General features: G+C 45.0%; 1 long non-coding RNA gene across 1 annotated transcript; it reads left to right on the forward strand.

The window, feature by feature from the left end:
* The first annotated feature begins 2645 nt into the window (after nucleotides 1-2645).
* Nucleotides 2646-3916, forward strand: LOC110596219. The gene is made up of 3 exons (XR_002482330.1): nucleotides 2646-3268; nucleotides 3628-3690; nucleotides 3820-3916. It is a non-coding gene; the product is annotated as an uncharacterized LOC110596219 (long non-coding RNA).
* The last annotated feature ends 14541 nt before the right edge of the window (nucleotides 3917-18457 follow it).

Here is an 18457-nt window from a genome sequence, read left to right on the forward strand (position 1 = left end):
GAATGAAAAGGCAACCCACAGAATGGAAAAAATTTGCAAATTATATATCTGGCAAGTGATTAATATCTGAATTATATAATATCTGAAATATATAAAGAACTCTTATAACTCAACATCAACAACAAAAAAATCCAACCTGATTTAATAGTGAGCAAAGGACTTGAATAGATTTCTCTAAAAAATATATACAGATGGCCAATAAGCTCATGGAAATGTGCTTATTAGGGAAACACATTTCATTAGGGAAATGCAAATCAAAAACCACAAAGAAATGCCATCTCACAGCTATTAGGATGACTCCTATCAAACACACACACACACACACACACACACACACACACACACACACACACACACAAAACCCAACAACAACCTGGAAAATAACAAATGTTAGTGAGGATGTGGAGAAATTATACATCGTTGGTAGAAGTGTAAAATAATGCAACTGCTATAGAAATCAATGAAGTGGCTCCTCAGATTATTAAACACAGAACTATCATATGATCCAACAATTCTACTTCTGGGTATATACCCAAAGAATTGAAAGCAAGTTCTTGACCAGATATTTGTACACCTGTGTCCATAGCAGTATTATTCTCAATAACCAAAAGGTAGAAGCAATCCAGTGTCCACTGACAGGTGAGTGGATAAACACAATGTGGTATATACATAAAAGGGAACATAATCAGACTTAAAAAGGAAGGATATTCTGACACATGCTACAACATGAATGAGCCTTGAGGACACGACGCCGAGTGAAATAAGGCAGTCACAAAAGCACAAATATTTATGATTTCACTTATAGGAGGTGCCCAAAATAGCCAAACTGATAGAGATAGAAAGTAGAGTAGTGGTTGTCAGAGGCTAGGACTGTTGCTTAATGGATGCAGTTTCAGTTTTGCAAGATGAAGGGAGTTTCAGGGATGGATGGTGTTGATAACTGTACAACAATATGAACATACCACTAAACTGTGTATTTAAAATGGTTAAGACAATGCATTTTGCTATGTGTGTCTTATCCCAATCTAAAAAAAAAAAAAAAGGTTTCCTTTCCCACTATTCATACCAAGTGTGAATCCCCCCAGAGCCTAGAATGGCACCGTGTTCTAACATACATCAATACACGGGTAAGGAGATGAACAACCAAAATCCAGAGTTGGAAGGCACCTTGGAAGCCATTTGGTGAGACCCTCAAATCTGTGGGCGAGTGCCTTCCACTTTCCTCCATCTTTGCTGAGACACCTCTAGGATACGGGACAATCCCTCAAAGCATGTCATTCTTCATTAGAACATTCTTCTTCATGCCTGCTATAAGCTGAAATAAGACTTTCCTGTGGTGTCTCCCCATCCTCAGTGGTAATCATAGCTCTGTCTTTTAGGCCCAGAGAGAACAGGTCAAATTTCTAGCTTACCTGGCCACCCTTGTACAATAAAAGACAGACCTTTGTGCACTAAAAAGTTAAAGCCTTACCCCAAATGCATTTTTTCCTGCAGGGAGACAGTCCTTTTGTAGTTAGACTCCACTGAAAAGTCTTGAGAGGAATATCTGATCCTGATTTCTTCCAGAAACTCATTATAAGGCAAGAACATGAAGGCAACAAATGGAACCGACGGCCTCTAGTTAAGGGAGAGGACTCTGATCACCAAAGAAGGGGGAGTAAATAGGTAAGTAGAGACATCTCTAGGTGAGACACTACCTGTCTTGAGGACTATCTGCCTTGCTCTGGGTGTAAGTCTACAGGATATAAGTTACTACAGGAAAGCAGATTTCAGGTCGATTTTTTTTTAAGTCGGAATCTCGCTCTGTCACCCAGACTGGAGTGCAGTGGCCGCTCCCGGCCACCATAGCCTCGACCTACTGGGCTCCGGCGATCCCTCCGCCTCAGCCTTCCAAGTAGCTGGAACTACAGGCGCGCACTACCACACCCGGCTAATTTTTTGATTTATTGTAAAGATGAGGTCTCGTCAAGTTGCCCAGGCGGATCTCGAACCCATGGGCTCAGGCAATTCACCTATCTCAGCCTCCCAAAGAGCGGGATTACAGGCTGAGCCACCGAGCCCAGCCTCAGCTCAATTATTTAAAAAGACGCTAGAACTGTTCAAGCACATAAAAACTCATAGAGTAGTGACACATTTATAGCAATCATTATTATCAGGCCACGGCTTCAACTCCATCACCCCTTTGAATTCAGAACACACAGACACACACACAAACACACACACACACACACACACACACACACACACACACACACACATCCATCCATAGGCCACACAAGGGTTTCTGGCACTATCCATGCCTAACATGGAACATTCTGGGAATGTTTCTGCTTTAATGCAGAGGCACATAGCTCAGCTAGTTAAAAAAAAATCAAACAATAAAAATCGTCATTACCGAGGAGAGAATAGTCAAAGACCTCTGGTCTCAGACCCTTACTCGGGAGTACCTTGAGACCGGTTTTTTCCCCTTGAGCTGCAGTCACGATTCTAACCTGGTTCTTCTCATGGCCAGTATCCTCTGAGCTTTTATGTCCTGACAATGACTTCTATGCATTTTGGCAGTGACTGTCTGAATTTCTGATTCAACCCTGATCTCAGCCTCTCAGGCTTTCTCTCTCCTTTAATTCCTTTTGCTGATGGCCAAGGCTTCTGCAGTCCCTGCCCTTCCTGGAGCAACCCGTGCTTTGGAAAAATGACCGTGCCAAAGGGGAACTAACACTCTCAGCCCAGGGCAGGTCTTGTCAATCTGATTTTTAAATGATGGAGGAGGTTTGAGGACAAAGCTCATGGTGGCATCACCGCTATCTGGGAGGATGCAAAGATCAAGTGGCAAGGAGGAAAGGAGCCTTTGAATGTGAGCACATTCACAGACTCAGAGGACAGAGAGGTATTTAAAGTGAACTGGAACAAACCTGCAACATCAGGTGCGTTCTGCCTTCAAAAATAGCTGCCAGTTAGAAAGGGTTATTTACATATTGATTTCATGCTAACTTTGTAATGGAATGTGCTGCCTGCCTGCCTGAGACCTAACAACTGTCATCATAATTTTTTCTAAAAATACAGTCAGAGAAAAACACTCTTTGAACCCTGCACTGGAAAGTGGCTGCGAAAGACCCCAATCCCAAACCTGCCCAGCAGACCACCACCAAGGGCAGGGTCCCTCAGCAACTGTAACAAGAGGAACATTTCACAGTTACAGCCGCACTCCAGCCAACTGGCACGCTATTTTTTTTTTTTTGTCTTTCTAGAAAACCTGTCTTGTTCAAAGGTGAGGGGGGTGGGGTGGGGATGCCTCCTTCTAGCAGAGCAGCATTTGTGGAAAATCCAGCTGGCCTCTTTTCAGAAATAATGGATGAGAAAGGGGCCCCAGTGGCCCACCAACTCCCATGCTCCACCCTGGGTGCATTTCTGCCACGGCTTCTCCTGACGTCTCTCCACCAAGGATTCCCACTTCTGGTGCCTCCTAATAGCCAGCTTCTAGTGTTTCTCACTTCGGCTCCTTACCAGCTCCTCATCCCCCCCACCCCCAGCCCAGGTTTGTCTCTGTGGATCCTACAGAGCTGATCCTTGGCAGTTCTGTCATCGCTCCCCAGTACAATATTAGCAATTTAAATGCCTCTTTGCCAGGCCTGATGGCGCTGATTCGGTTGTGATCCTGGGCATATGGATGGCATATTTGCTGCGAGCTAGGTGAGACGCGTCCCAGAAGGACCGCCGCCAGCCCCCGCAGCCGCCTTCCCCGCCCGCTCCCGGCGGCTGGCCGCGCGAGCAGTTAAATCGGCCGGAGCCAGCCATAACTGCTGCCCACTTGGTTTCCAGCCGGCCCCCGCTGCTGGGGACAAATCTTTCATTCATGAACAGAAGCTTGTTAGGCCGGCTCCCGCCTCTAAAGCCACTTAATTAAATTGCGGAAAGTTGCTTGGCCCCGGTGGGAAATTTGCACACAAAGACCCGGGGTCTGCTCTCCCTCCGCCGGAGAGCGCGCCACAAAACCCGCCGGGCCGCTCTCCGGCCCCCGCCTCCTCCCCTCTGCTCCTGGAGCCCCCCACCCCCGCCGCCGCTGCTGCCAAAGCGGCGCCCCCTCATTAGAGGGCGTTTGTTAGGGAATGTTTTCCCAGCGATTCGCGGCCGGGCCTTTCATTCCTCCCGCGGCAATCAAGGGCGGCGAGTGCAGGCTGAGAGCCCTCCACGGCCTGATTGCTGAAAGAATTTCCAAAAGGAAAGAGTGTAAACAGGTACATTGAAAAAGCCTCTTTTGAACGATTATGTAAACATTCCAAACACTATTTGAAAACTTTCACAGTGGAACTGTCAACTCGGAGCATTCTTGTTTAATTGCCCGGGCACAATGGTTGCTCTTGGGGGCTCCCCCAGCCTCCCCGCAGCCCCCGCGCAGGGAGAGAGCTTGGCAGGGCGTGGGGACCCGGGGGTCGCAGATAAAGAAGTCGCAGGGAACACGGGCCTATACAGTGAGTTTCACTGTCTGCTGAGGGCATCTTTCCGTGTGAGGTTTTGCTCTCTGCATCCGGAAGAATACCCCGGGAGTAGGGAGGTGTATTCTTTCGTCTCCCTGGATTTCTTTCTCCAGGATCTGGTCCCGGCTCTGCACACAGGGTCAGGTCATGATTCTGGATGCAGGATGCGACAAGATTCACAGTGGAAACTTCTGTGTCATTCAAGGTTTTCTTCAAAGCACCAAATGATCCTTCTGAGATACCAAGGGAAATTATGGGCAGTGCTCCCTTTCCCATGGGAATGCGTTCGGCTAGCCTTTCCCACCTCTCTTTTTCTGGGACTCTAGTTTGCTGGTGGGGGAGCTTCTTCCTCTTTTTCCATGCAGCTCAGAGTTCATGATTCACAAATTTAACGACTAGCGATCCTGATGACTTTACTAGAAATTGTAACACTTTACACCAAACGAGCAAAACACTTAATCTCACACTTCATGGAGACACCGAGGTCTCAGTTGCCTTTTTTTAAAAATTTTCTTCTTTTTTGAGTTGGAGTCTCACTCCATTGCCCAGGCTGGAATGCAGTGGCCCAGGCTGGAGTGCAGTGGCACGCTCACTGCCACCCCTGCGTCAACCTGCTGGACTCAGACGATCCTTCCACCTTAGCCTTCCAAGAAGCTGGAACTACAGGCGCTATCACACCCGGCTAATTTTTGGATTTATTATAGAGTGAGGTCTCACCAAGTTACCCAGGTTGTCCTCAAACGGATGGCTTTTCATATGCACTCTTCTCTGAAAGAGTTTAGTCAGACATTTGGTGTCCGTTCAGCCGGTAACCACCAAGCCTTGCAGGGTATATCTGAATTCTGGCCAGTGGGGTCTGGCTTGTATCTATTTTTGCTTTTTAAAATCTGCTTCTTAAAAGCAGGAGGAGGGGGAAGGGAGGCTAAATGTTCAACAAAGAAAGGATTGGCATATTAACCCAATGAAGTCTTACAACTATGTAACATGAGGGCCACGTAAGAGGTATGGAAAATATTTATGACCACAAGGTAAAAAAGATCAAGTCACAAAATCATATTTGCACTATATTGGCAAATGTAAGAGAACATGTCTGCATGCGGCAAATAGTTAGAAAGAACCAAACCAGAATGAAAACACTTGTTCTGGGGAATGGGAGTACTAGAAGGTTTTACTTTGCAAGCATATCTTTCAAGTTGTCACATTGTATTGTCAAGGCAAGGTCTGGGAATGCTGGAAAGCGCCCGTGTACATACAAGGTTGCACATAAAAGGCCACCCCAGGAACCCGCAGAGAGGTGTACACAGCATCTGGGTACATCTGTGCCTGCAGCACTGTGTATCCCTACCAAGGATGTGGATCAGAGCTTTTGAGCAAATATCTCAGGTCTAAAGAGGAACTAAGGCTTGCTTGCTTGCTGAGTCCCCAGGAGGCAGACACAGAATCACAACTACAGGATAAATCAGAAATGTACTTGGTAGAAATGGTCATGCTCAATAGGGTCAGGGGCAGAGCAGGGGCCAGAGAGAAAAATCACATCTCTCCATCCTATGGGGCTCTCTGAACACAGTAAAGGCTCAAAGAGGGTCTGGATGTGTCTATCTCCTAGGCTTATTCAACTTGACTAAAGTCAACATGTATTACGCATTGACTCTGTGCCAGGGCCATTAGTCATGCTGGCCATGTGAGGCCATAGGATAATTTTGATCTCAACAAGCTAATTCACATGAAGTGAGAGACCAACATCTTTAAAAATGCATGTGTGTCAATTGAATTTTGACAAGGGTGTCAAGACAACTCAATGGGGAAAAGAATAGTCTTTTCAACAAATGATGCTGGGACAACTGGATACTCTTATGCAAAAGAATGAATTTGGACCCCTACCTCACACCATATACAAAAAATTACTTCAAAATGGATTGAAGGCATAAATGCAAGAGCTAAAACTACAAAATTCTTAGAAGAAAACAAATGTAAATCTTTGTGACCTTGGATTAGGTAGCAGTTCCTTAGATATGACACCCCAAATCACAAACAACAAAAGAATAAGTAGATACATTATAAAAATTTAAAATGTTTGTGCTTCAAAGGACACTACCAAGAAAGTAAAATGACAGCTGACAGAATGGGCGAAAATATTTGCAAATCATATATCTGGTTAGCATATCCAGATTTCATAGAGAACACTTACAATGCAACAATAAAAAGACAAATAATCCAATTAAATAATGAGCAAATAAGCCAAATAGACATTAACTCAAAGCAGATCTACAAATGGACAATAAGCAAATAAACAGATGTTCAACATCATTAGTCATTAAGGAAATGCAAATCAAAACCACAGTGAGATATTATTTCACACTCACCAGGATAGTTTAAAATCAATCCCAGAGCTTTTGGAGGCTAAGGTGAGAGCACAGCTTAAGGCCAGGAATTAGAGACCAGTCTGGGGAACATAGTGAGACTCTGTCTCTACAAAAAATTAAAAATTAGCCAGGCATGGTGGTACTTGCCTGTTGTCCGAGCTACTTGGAAGGTTAAGGCAAGAGATTGCTTGAGCCCAGGAGTTTGAGTCTCCAGTGAGCTATGATCTCCCCACTGCACTGCACTCCAGCCTGAGAGAGAGTGAGACCTTGTCTCTAAAAAAAAAAAGAGAGAGAGAGAGAAAAGAAAAATGTTGGTGAGGATGTGGAGAAATTGGAACTCTCATGCATTGCAGATGGAAATGAAAAATGGTACTGCCACTATAGAAAACAGTTTGACAGTTTCTCAAAAAAGTTAAACACAGAGTTAGCCTATTACCTGGCAGTATCCACATAAAAACTGGTACACCAATGTTCACAGCAATATTATTCAGAATAGCCAAGAAATGTAAACAACCCAAATGTCCATCAACTGATGAACTTACAAATAAAATGCGATACATTCATACCATGAAACATTATTCAGCCATAAAAAGGAATGAGGTATTGACACACATCACAAGCAAGACACAAAAGGCCACATGCTGTATGCTTTGACTTAAATGAAATGTCCAGAATAATCAAACCCATATAGACAAAGAAGATTAGTGGGTTGTCAGGGATTAGGGAAAAGGGGGAATGTGGAGAGACTACTAAAGGGTACTACATTTCTTTTTGGGGTGGTGAGAGTATTCTGGAATTAGATAGTAGTGATGGTTGCACAATGTTGTGACTATACTAAAAAACCACAGAGGTTTACACTTAAAAGGATACATTTCATAGTATGTGAATTATACCTCAGTTTTGTTTTGAGAGGTTCTGCAACTGCAAAGTACCACCCACAATACAATTTTTGTAGCAGGAGCAGTGGGTACTATGTATTACATGGAAGTCCAGAATGCTCATAGGCTGATTCCTGAGACACCTCTCAGTCTTTATGGCAGAAGTTTACCAGGATGAGCTGCCCTCAGTGGCCATCCCCAGACCTCAGGAACTCAACTGGGGATTCTGTGTGCCCCTGGGTTTCCAGAAGGAACTGGAGCACATGAATTCAGGATCTGCTGAACCCGCTAGGATGGGAGTGGAAGACATTCCAAATAAGCCTTCCTGGAAAGCCAGCACAGACAGGAAGGCTAAAGGCATGGAGTCAGAAGGACAGGGTTTGGGATAGAATGTCAAGCAGAGACTCAGCAGGTAATTCCCATCAGAGATGCCGCCCCTACCCCTTCAGTCCCTGATTTCTTTTGTTGGACTGGGCCAGACTGTGCCTTGAGAGTCTGAGAGGAGGATTTTCCTTTTGTACCGCGGCTCTACAATAGAAATGAAAGTGGGCAGGATCCCTCGATCCCAAGCATAATCCTGCTGGAGAAGAGGCCTTTTGTTTCCTAGGACAGGCTTGCTGCAGTGCCTGGCTTGTGGCCACAGGAGCTGGCCCTGGCTTCAGACTGCTTCCAGGCCACAAGGCCTCCCACCCCCCACTGGACTCTTGAGTCACATCCCTGGATTCTACCTCAGGTTTTGACAGGACCCCAGTGTTTTGTATGAACTGGTTGCTGTGGCTGCATCCAGAATCCAATCTCCATTTCAAATCACCCCATCTATCTTTGGCCTGACTTGACCACAGTGGCTGGTACCCAGTATTCAGAGGATACCTGGGCTTAGCTCAACCTTACATTAAGAAAATATCCTAAACTGAAGAGTCTGTATGATCGAGCCTCAGGCTGTGTCTTCAACCTCAACTCCCACCATTCCCACCTTCCTTCATTCCACTCTGACCATACTGGCCTCCTTGTGAGTCTTTGAACAGACCGAGCATGGTCCCACTTCAGGGCCTTTGTGCTTGCTGCTTTCTCTGACTGAAACAGTCCCCTCCCTAGTTCCATGGCTGGCTCCCTTGCTTCATTCAGTCCTTTGCTCAAATGCAACTTCCTCATAGAGGTGCTCTCTGACCACCCCTATAAAATAGCATTCCTGGCCCATTTTGTCCCTATATCCTGCTTTACTTTCGATTCTTCTTGTGCTTTTGGTCTGTAGCCCTTCCAGAATGGAAACTCCATGAGGGTTGTACTTTGTTTTGTTCACTGATATATCCTCAGCACCTCAGAGTACCTAGCACCTAGCTGATACTTCATACATATCTGTTCATGAACAAATGAGTGAGCAAATATATAAACACATAAATATTTTGTTCCATTTGAACCTAGCTGCCCTGTAAGAAAGGCAGATTATGGGCTTTATTTTTTGCTCTGAAAAATGTAAAGCACAGGACAATAAATTACTTGTTCGTGTTGACAGAGAATTGGGGTGAAAGTGGAACTTGGGAGGGGGAGTCTGGGTGCCCTCTTCATGACACCAGAGCCACCCCTTCTGCTTTGTGTAAAATTCCCTGTTTAGAGGCAACCCATAGGGTTTATGGAAGAACAGCAAAGCCCCTGAGGCCACCCCAGGGTAATGAGGCATAAGGAAGGGAAGGATTTAAAGACCTGAGATAACAGAGTTCCTGAAGGGAGGAGCTCAGAGGTATCTCAGCACACCTGCCTGTCCAGGAGGCCCTGGGTGTACCTTCCAACTACAGCAAAGCCCTCTGCTGGAGACTGCTGTGGACATATCTGGGATCACACTCTACCTTACTGGTCCTTGAGCAGGTCAAGGAGTCTTTATAAACTCCAGAGCATGGAGGCAGAAAGCCTGGGTCCTGGGTCCAGCCTCACCAACCCACACACTTAGGACAATAGGGCAAAGATGCCTGCGCTGACTACCTTAGAAAGGGGATGAAATAATGGGTGTGAAGTACGTTATGAACAGTAATGTCACACAGATGGGATTCTGCCATCATGTGGAAAGGTGCAATGATGTCATGGTAACAGCACTAGGTTTAGAGGTTTTTGCTGGAGTTCCAGTTCTCAGCACTTAGCAGCTCTGTGACGGACAAACCTCCTAACTCCTCTGAACCTTTATCTTCTCAACCACCAAATGGAACTAATAAACCCAACCACACAGAGATGCCATGAGGATTTCAGGGACTGAAATTTCATCTTTAGCTGAAGGTCAATGTGATCTTTTGGAGTGTGGTACATTTTGTGCATGTGACAAGCTGAGGAATTCACATGAACAACGAGAGAAGAAGAAAACTGACCAATTAAGATTGAGAACACTCACTTTCTGTGCCTTAACTTTCTCATCAGCAGAGTGGGAATAATAATAGAGCCTATTACACAGGACTGTTGTAAAATGTAGTATGTGTAAAGTGCTTGAAACCCTGCCTGGTACATGGGGCATTCTTAGTAGAGGTTAGCTATTACTGTTTTTGCTATTATTAGGACTGTCATGTACCAGTGTTATATTCTATAAATAATGAAACTTCAACTATGAGATGTTGACACATGTGCCTTTGCTTGGGCAATGTCGATTATCCATCCCCTGTCTACTCTCCATCCAAGGGTCCCCGTCAGGGTTGAATGACTAACTTGACATTTCTGTTCCCTCCCTGAACATCTCAGCCAAAAGCTGATTTCAGTTCTTATATGTAAAAAACATTTAAGGGGTGAAATATTATACTACTTTTCCATGACAAGAAAAGTTTGCTGATTTACATCTCGGTGTGAATCAGTAAGGAAATAGGAAGCTGTGAAATAATTGGTTTAATAAAAATTAATTACTCATGAGGTGTCCAACCTAGTAATGCCAATAATCTTTGGAGGAAGGGACACATATCTGCACCCATAGGTTGCCATTAACTATGGAAGAAGGACGGATATGTTCTTTGTGCATCATAGGTAGAGCTAGGTTGGGACTATAGATTTTTTTTTAAGGCATATTACAGTTCAACATTAAAAAGCGCTTTCCACCTAAATGGCTGTCTAGAAATGTAATAGCTCGACTCAGGAGAAAGGGTCACTGAATGTGATCAAGTGGTGGCTTCTGCTGCAGAGGTGATTAATACATTGGGTAAAGGTCTGAGTTATGTTACTTTTAAGGTTCCTTCCAATTGTAAGATTCTATGGCTAAGTGTATAGAGTATCTACATTAAAAAAAAAGGAAGCTGCATTGGACTGAATCTCAGATCATGATTACATGCATAGAAAACCAAAAGTGTAGCTGGGCTTGGTGGCTCAGCCTATAATCCTGTGCCTTTGGGAGGCTGTGGTGAGTGGATTGGCTGAGCCCGCGGGTTCGAGACCCGCCTGGGCAGCGAGACCTCATCTCTACAGTAAATCAAAAAATCAGCCGAGCATGGTAATGCATGCCTATAATTCCGGCTACTTGGAAGGCTGAGGCGGAAGGATTGCTGGAGTCCAGCAGGTCAAGGCTGTGGTGGCCAGGAGTGGCCACTGCACTCCAGTCTGGGCAACCGAGTAAGACTCTAACTCAAAAAAAAAAAAAAAGAAAGAAAGAAAAGAAAACTAAAGGTGCTCAGCAGTTTCCTTTGGCCACCTCCATTGCCAAATGGAGGATATAACAATCTCTTTCAAGGGGCTATAATAATCTCTTTCCTTCCCCTTCCAACGTAGGGATTACAGTCTTGTGTCTCCCCCACAGGAGGACATCTGTAACCACCACACTCCACCAACTAACTCCCTGCAGGTGAGAACCACTTAGAGGACCATGGTTCGGCTGTTCGGCTTTGCTGGCCACCATTTCATCCATTCCACAAATGCTTATGGATCATCAGGTTTTTTGGGTTTTTGTTTGCTTCGTTTTGTTTTGTTTACCCAAACACTATGCTAGGTGCTGGCAATACTGAGTCAAGTAAGATGTGGTTCCTGCCCCAGAAAAACTACAGAACACTAGGACATCCATGAAAATCAGTTGAGTGTCATAGTACGGTGTAATAGAGGCAGATAAAAGCACTATGAGGAGGGGTGGCTAACCTAAATGGAAAGGCTTCCTGGAGGAGGCGACACAGGCTGAATTTCAGAGGTACCATAAGAGTTAGCTAAACCATAACTGTCCAGTGGAATTTTTCTGCAATGATGGCAATGTTCTATGATCTGCCAGTATGATAGCTACTAGTCATACATGGAGACCGAGCACTTGAAATATAGCTCGTGCAACTGAGGAACTGAACTGTTAATTTTATTAAAATCAAAATGTGGCCGGGCTTGGTGGTTCAGCCTGTAATCCTGCGCTTTGGGAGGCTGAGGTGAGTGGATCGCCTGAGCCCATGGGTTCGAGACACGCCTGGCAACTTGGTGAGACCTCATCTCTACAATAAATCAAAAAATTAGCAGGGCGTGGTAGCGCACGCCTGTAGTTCCAGATACTTGGAAGGCTGAGGCAGAAGGATCGCCTGAGCTCAGCAGTTCAAGGCTGCAGTGGCCGTGAACATGCCACTGCACTCCAGTCTGGGCGACAGAGTGAGACTTCAACTCAAAAAAATAAAAATAAAAATGTGACTGTATTGATCAGCACCGATAGGCAAAGGGTAAGGGAAGTCTGTTCCAGGCTAAGGATGAAGAGAAGTGTGCAAGGGCGTGGCACACAGAGGACACCACAAGGCAGCCAGTGAGGGGTGGGAGGAAGGAGCATTTGAGCCAGCGGTGGGAATGGGCCAGAGACTGACCAGTGGTTAGCTCCTGAAAGACCTTGTGTGTGAAACTAAAGAATATGAACTTCGTTTATACTGAACACTCCAAGGTTTTTGTTTGTTTGTTTTTTGAGTTGGAGTCTCACTCCATCAGCCAGGCTGGAGGGCAGTGGCACGCTCCCGGCCACTGCAGCCTTGACCTGCTGAGCTCAGTAGATCCTTCCGCCTCAGCCTTCCAAGTAGCTGGAACTACAGGTGCGCGCTACCATGCCCGGCTAGTTTTTGATTTACTGTAGAGATCAGGTCTCGCCAAGTTGCCCAGACAGGTCTCGAACCCGCAGGCTCAGGCAATCCACTCACCTCATCCTCCCAAAGCGTGGGATTACAGGATGAGACACTGAGCCCAGCTGGTGGCTTTTTTGTTTTGTTTTGTTTTGTTTTTGAGTTGGAGTCTCACTCTGTCGTCCAGATTGGAGTGCAGTGGCACACTCCCGGCCACCACAGCCTCGATCTGCTGGACTCTGGCGATCCTTCCACCTCAGCCTTTCAAGTAGCCAGAACTACAGGTATGTGCTACCACGCCCAGCTAATCTTTTTTTATTTATCGTAGAGACGAAGGCTCACCAAATTGCCCGATGGGTCTTGAACCCACGGGCTCAGGCAATCCACTCACCTCGGCCTCCCAAAGTGCTGGGATTACAGGCTGAGCCACCGAACCCAGCACACGCCAAGGTTTAAGTAGAGGATGATAAGGTCGAGTTTGTGTTTTAGAAATGTCACTCCAGCAACAGTGTAGAGAGTGGACTGTGGGAGAGGCTGGGGGCCTGGGGAGTTGCTATGGGAGCCTACTAAGAGCCAGAGCTGCTGAATTATAGGTGGCCAAGCTGGGCAGTGGCAGGTGGAAAAGAAAAGGAGAAGGGCACCGATCTGATCTGAGAGACTCAGGGCTTTTGTTACTGATTGGATCTGCTGTTGATGCAGGGGAGCCATGAGAGGAGGATCATCCCTGGGATGAGACCCGATTCAAGTTCCTGGCCTAAAAGACAGGTGGATGCCATGAACAGAATTCCTAGAGAGTGGGGTTATGAGCAGGGCCTCCTTAGGGCGTGGGTATTGGGTCAACAGAAGAGAGCAGAGAAAGTCCTAGAAAAGGTAGACATTTAAAGGGTGAGCCAAGAAAATAAGTCGCATAAGGGATATGGAAAAGAAAATCAGGGAGGCAAAAAGAAATCCAGAAATTAGTGAAACAGGGAAGAGAAAGTTTCCAGGGAAGAATAGTTAAGAATGTCAAATGCCATATGAGCGTTAAAAGGGTAACAATGAACTTGGCAATTAAGAGACCGGGGGTCGGGTGGGAGCAAATTTAGTGGAGCACTGGGGGTCTTAACACCCACCTGGATTTGACAGTTCAGTCTTGTTTCTCCCCGAGATAGCATTCTCTGGGGCTCTGGGACATTTAAACATTTTGGAGTCTCAAGTATCTTTGACAATCCAATGAAAGCTTTGCCTCTTCTACCCAGAAAAATTCACCCACAAATAAAATGTTGCACTTCATTTCAGGGATCCCCTAAGGCTCATCCGTGGACCCCTTGCTTTCAAAAAGGTCTGAATTACTTAGTTTCTATTTACTGATCTCTTACTGCAGATATCTGAATTCTAACCAAACTCTCTGCTTCCTGGGAATCTAAACCTAGATAGAAACCTTCAGTCCCTTCCTCCCTAAGGCCCTCTAGCCTCGGCTAAAGCCCAGCTCATTCACATTTCTGAGCTTATTGTCCTGCTTCCTGTCAATCAACTCTGAACCATTATACAAATTAGCATCTCTAAAGCCCACCTCAGCAGCCTCTGCCTTGAGAAGTGTATCTAGAGTTTCCCAGGGTCTTCCGCCTTGGGTAAAAGCAGTTACAAAACTGGGAACTGCTTGCTGCTCCTGCACAATGCCAGTGGGCAGGGCAAGACCTTGCTCCTGGATCTGAAGGCTTGTGGTTCAGGGCCATAGTGTCACTGTCCCTTTCACCAAATGTCTCAGCTCACAGGCCTCTTGTGGCCCCTTCTCTTAGTTCTTGAACATACCTAGGTACAATTGAATTAGCTGAAGTTTCACAGCTTTTTCCCTGTCTGGGGGATACCTCCCAGGTTTGGTTTGGGCCATTTAATCCAAAGAAGAAATGTAAAATCTATATTTCAGAAGAAAAGAGGGAGAATGGGTGGAGACATGGAAGAGAAAGAAGGAAGGAAGGAAGGAAGGGAGAGAGGGAGGGAGAGAGGGAGGGAGGAAGGAATAGAGGGATCACCTTGCCTTTATATCTTGAGTTCTTACATCAGTCCTAGTTGTAAAACCTTTACAGAGAAAATTTGCCAAAATGCCACTTAGAATACTGCTACTACAACTAATAATAATGATAAAATGCTCGCCACAGCCTCACATTTTACTGTTCTTTCATTTTTAAAATAAAATATTTAAGATGTACAACATGATGTTTGATATATTCATACACATGATTACTACAGTCGAGCAAATTACTATGTCCAACCCTCACACAATCATCCCTTTTTGTGCATTGTGAGAGTGCTTGAAATCTACACTCGGTCAATTTCCAGTATATAACACAGGATTATTAACTATAGCCATCGTGCTGCACATTAACTCTGCAGCTGCAACTCTGTGCCCTTTGACCTATCCCTCCCCACTTCTCCCACCTCCCTGTCCCTGGTAACCACTGTTCCCCTGCCTCCAAGCCAGAAGATAGTCCCCTGCCAGAACTAAAGTGAATGGCGATTCTGGCAAGCTTGCACTTGGCTACTTTTCCTGAAAGCTTGGGAAAGCCAGCAAACTCCCCCACAAATCCACCCCAAACAAATTCACACATGAATTCCAGAATGCTATCTGTTACAACTTACAGTTGCATCAATACAGGATGGAGCTCCCCAGACGGTGCTGGCTGTTCAGAGCTGCAGCGAGCACGAAATTGGCCCTTTAGATTTCACAGACACCCTCTCCAAGTACAAACACACACGCACACACACACAGGCACGCACGCACGCCCACTCCATCACAGGCTGCGCGGTGTGTGCAGTCAGAAGCCGTGTGGGGAATGTGCAATCACACCTCGCTTTCCGAGGCAGCGAAATCTTTCTTGGTTTAGGAACTGCAACAGTTTGCATGCTGAGAGGGTACGGGAGGTTTCCAAGCACCCCGTGTGCGGGTTGGTGCTCTGGCGCCGTTCACCTCCTTCCCGTTTTTGCCAGATCCTCTCTGCACAGCCTGGGGAAGGCTCTCAACAGAGCGAAACGTAAATCTATGACTCTCGTTATTTTCTCAAAGATGATACAAAGGTTCATTCAATATTTGTCAGTTTACACAGATTATTTCTATTTCTTACTCTATTTGCTACTCTCAGAGACACAAAGAGAGATCCAAAGCAGAAATTATTGACCCTATTTTACGAAGGAAGAAAGTGAAGTGCAGAGAAGTCAACTGATTTGCTCAAGGTCAATGTGGTAGAGTGGCAAGGCTGAAACCAAACCCTGGCTCTGAGGTTAGGGGTCTTTTCCTTGAGTTACCTTTGCCATAACCATAATCTCAACCTATCCTTGCATTTATTAGTAAACTTGCAACCCATAAAGTTAATACAGATTCCATGTAGCATTTCATTCTGTGCCTTGAATTAATACTTTGACTACGTAATGTTTTTCTATTGATTACAAATCTTTACTGTTCTTTCAGTCCCAAGAATTAGGGAACTGTTAGCTAGAAATACATTTGTATTTTAAAGCAATACTGATTGATAAAATACCTTTGGAGAGTAAATGCTGATGTCATATTTTGGCCTCAGGTCTCAGTTCTACTGTTCTATTCGGGTGACCTTGAGCAATTCTCCTCATATAAATGAGGAAAAAGGTATAGCCAGTGAGCTCTAGAGACATGGGCTTAGGTTAGAATTCCAGCTCCATTGCTTATGAGCTGTGTGACCTTGAACACTCTTAGCCTCAATGTCCTCATTTGTAGAATGAGGATAATAGTACTTTGTCATGAGGGTCATGTATTATTAGCCTACTAGGGCTACCATAACAAAATACCACAGACTTGAACAATAAAAACAAGTCTGCTTCTCTCCTTCCTGCCTAAGTTCTGGACCAATTGAAAGAGACGTGGGGTCGGGCAGACGGACACGTTAACTTTGTTACTGATGAGATTGGTTCTGCAGAGCATGGCTTGGTCACAGGGTAGAAATGGGCTTCCTGATATTTAAAAACTCAACACTAACAATCTTGTCTCTCCAAAATTAGTGTTCATACATTAAGTTTTGTAATATATGAATTGATCTCAATGTGAATCACTGATTCATTCCTTCTCTTCCTCTCAAACTAAGAAGAAGTGAGTAAGAAATTATAGAGAAATCTCCAATGGTTCTTTCTCCTTAAAGAAAGAGATCCTTTCTAGTAACCAGCTTTAAGGAATTAGAGCTCCTTTCCCAATGATTAACTATACATATGACAAATCTGAGGAGAAATGTAAGCTTAAAGAAAACTACATTTTTATACCATTCTAAAAGAATATTTCAGACATGGAGTCAATAATACACTTTTGCTAAATGATCATCTCTAATCCTAAGTATCAGGATAGTAAAATGTGGAACAGGGAGATACTTTGGAAGTCATCAGATGCACCCTCCATGTTAAGACCTAATTCAGATGACTTGTCCAAGGTCACTCAGGGAGTAAGGGCAGAGAGACAACTAGATTTCAGGTGTCAGCTTCCAGCCCTGTGCCTTCCCCTGCTCATGCCTGCTGTCAGGTTCTACCTTAAAAGCCACTAAAACATCAGAACAGAAATTGGGGTTTTCAGCTTCCCTCATGACCTGTAATAGTGAAGTTCTACCCAGCATAATACAAGGACACTTAGAAAGAAAAAAAAAGTGTTTGGAGCAGATGGATCTGGAATCTTGATGATATTCCTCCCACCTAGCCAAGAAGTCATTTACTTTCACTGCTAGAGTTCTCCTCCACATAGCCATCGCCACTCTGTTAATGCACGGAGCACCCCCGTGCTAAGAAGGTTTCTGCCTCCAACCTGTGTATCCTTCCAGCAGACCCATCAGCCCACCCCTCTTAATGCATCACCCTATCTTTACCTGCTCTAGGAGAGCATGGTTACATTTTTTTTTTTTTGAGTTGGAGTCTCACTCAGTCGCCCAGACTGGAGTGTAGTGGCTGCTCCCGGCCACCACAGCCTCAACCTGCTGGGCTCCAGCGATCCTTCCGCCTCAGCCTTTCAAGCAGCCAGAATTACAGGCATGTGCTACCACGCCCAGCTGATTTTTTGATTTATCGTAGAGATCAGGTCTCGCTGCCCAGGCGGGTCTCGAACCCGCGGGCTCAGGCAATCCACTCACCTCAGCCTCCCAAAGGCGCGGGATTACAGGCTGAACCACCAAGCCTGGCTTTCTTTCTTTTTTTATCAATATTTTTAATTATGATATTGTGGGGTACAGTTAAGGGTTAGGTATACAAATATGCTTCGTTCAGGCACCCTTGTTGATAAGAGATGTCTCCCCATCACCAGACAGATATTTACTACTGTTAATCCCATCTCCCTTCCTCTCCCCCCGCCACAGTTTCCCACCACTGTCAGTCATTTTCTTATAGTATTATGTTGGATGTTCAAGGTCCACTATATGAGTGAGAACATATGATACTCAGATCTTTGTTTCTGTGAGAGATCAGTCAGTATTATAGACTCTAGTTCCGTCCAAGTTGCTGCAAAATTCATGATTTTGTTCTTTTTTATGGCTGTGTAGTATTCCATCGTGTATATGTACCACAATTTTTAAATCCAGTCCTCTTTTGATGGACAGCATGGTTGCTTCCAGGTTCTTGTCATTGTGAACAATGCTGTGATAAACATACGTGTGCAGGTATCTTTTTTATAGAGTGATTTGAGTTCTTCAGGGTATATTCCCAGTTAGGGGGATTGCGGGGTCATATGGGAGGTC

The sequence above is a fragment of the Carlito syrichta genome, unplaced genomic scaffold, assembly GCF_000164805.1.
Source record: "Carlito syrichta isolate Samal-C Ts95f unplaced genomic scaffold, Tarsius_syrichta-2.0.1 Scaffold307331, whole genome shotgun sequence".
Classification (NCBI taxonomy): Eukaryota; Metazoa; Chordata; class Mammalia; order Primates; family Tarsiidae; genus Carlito; species Carlito syrichta.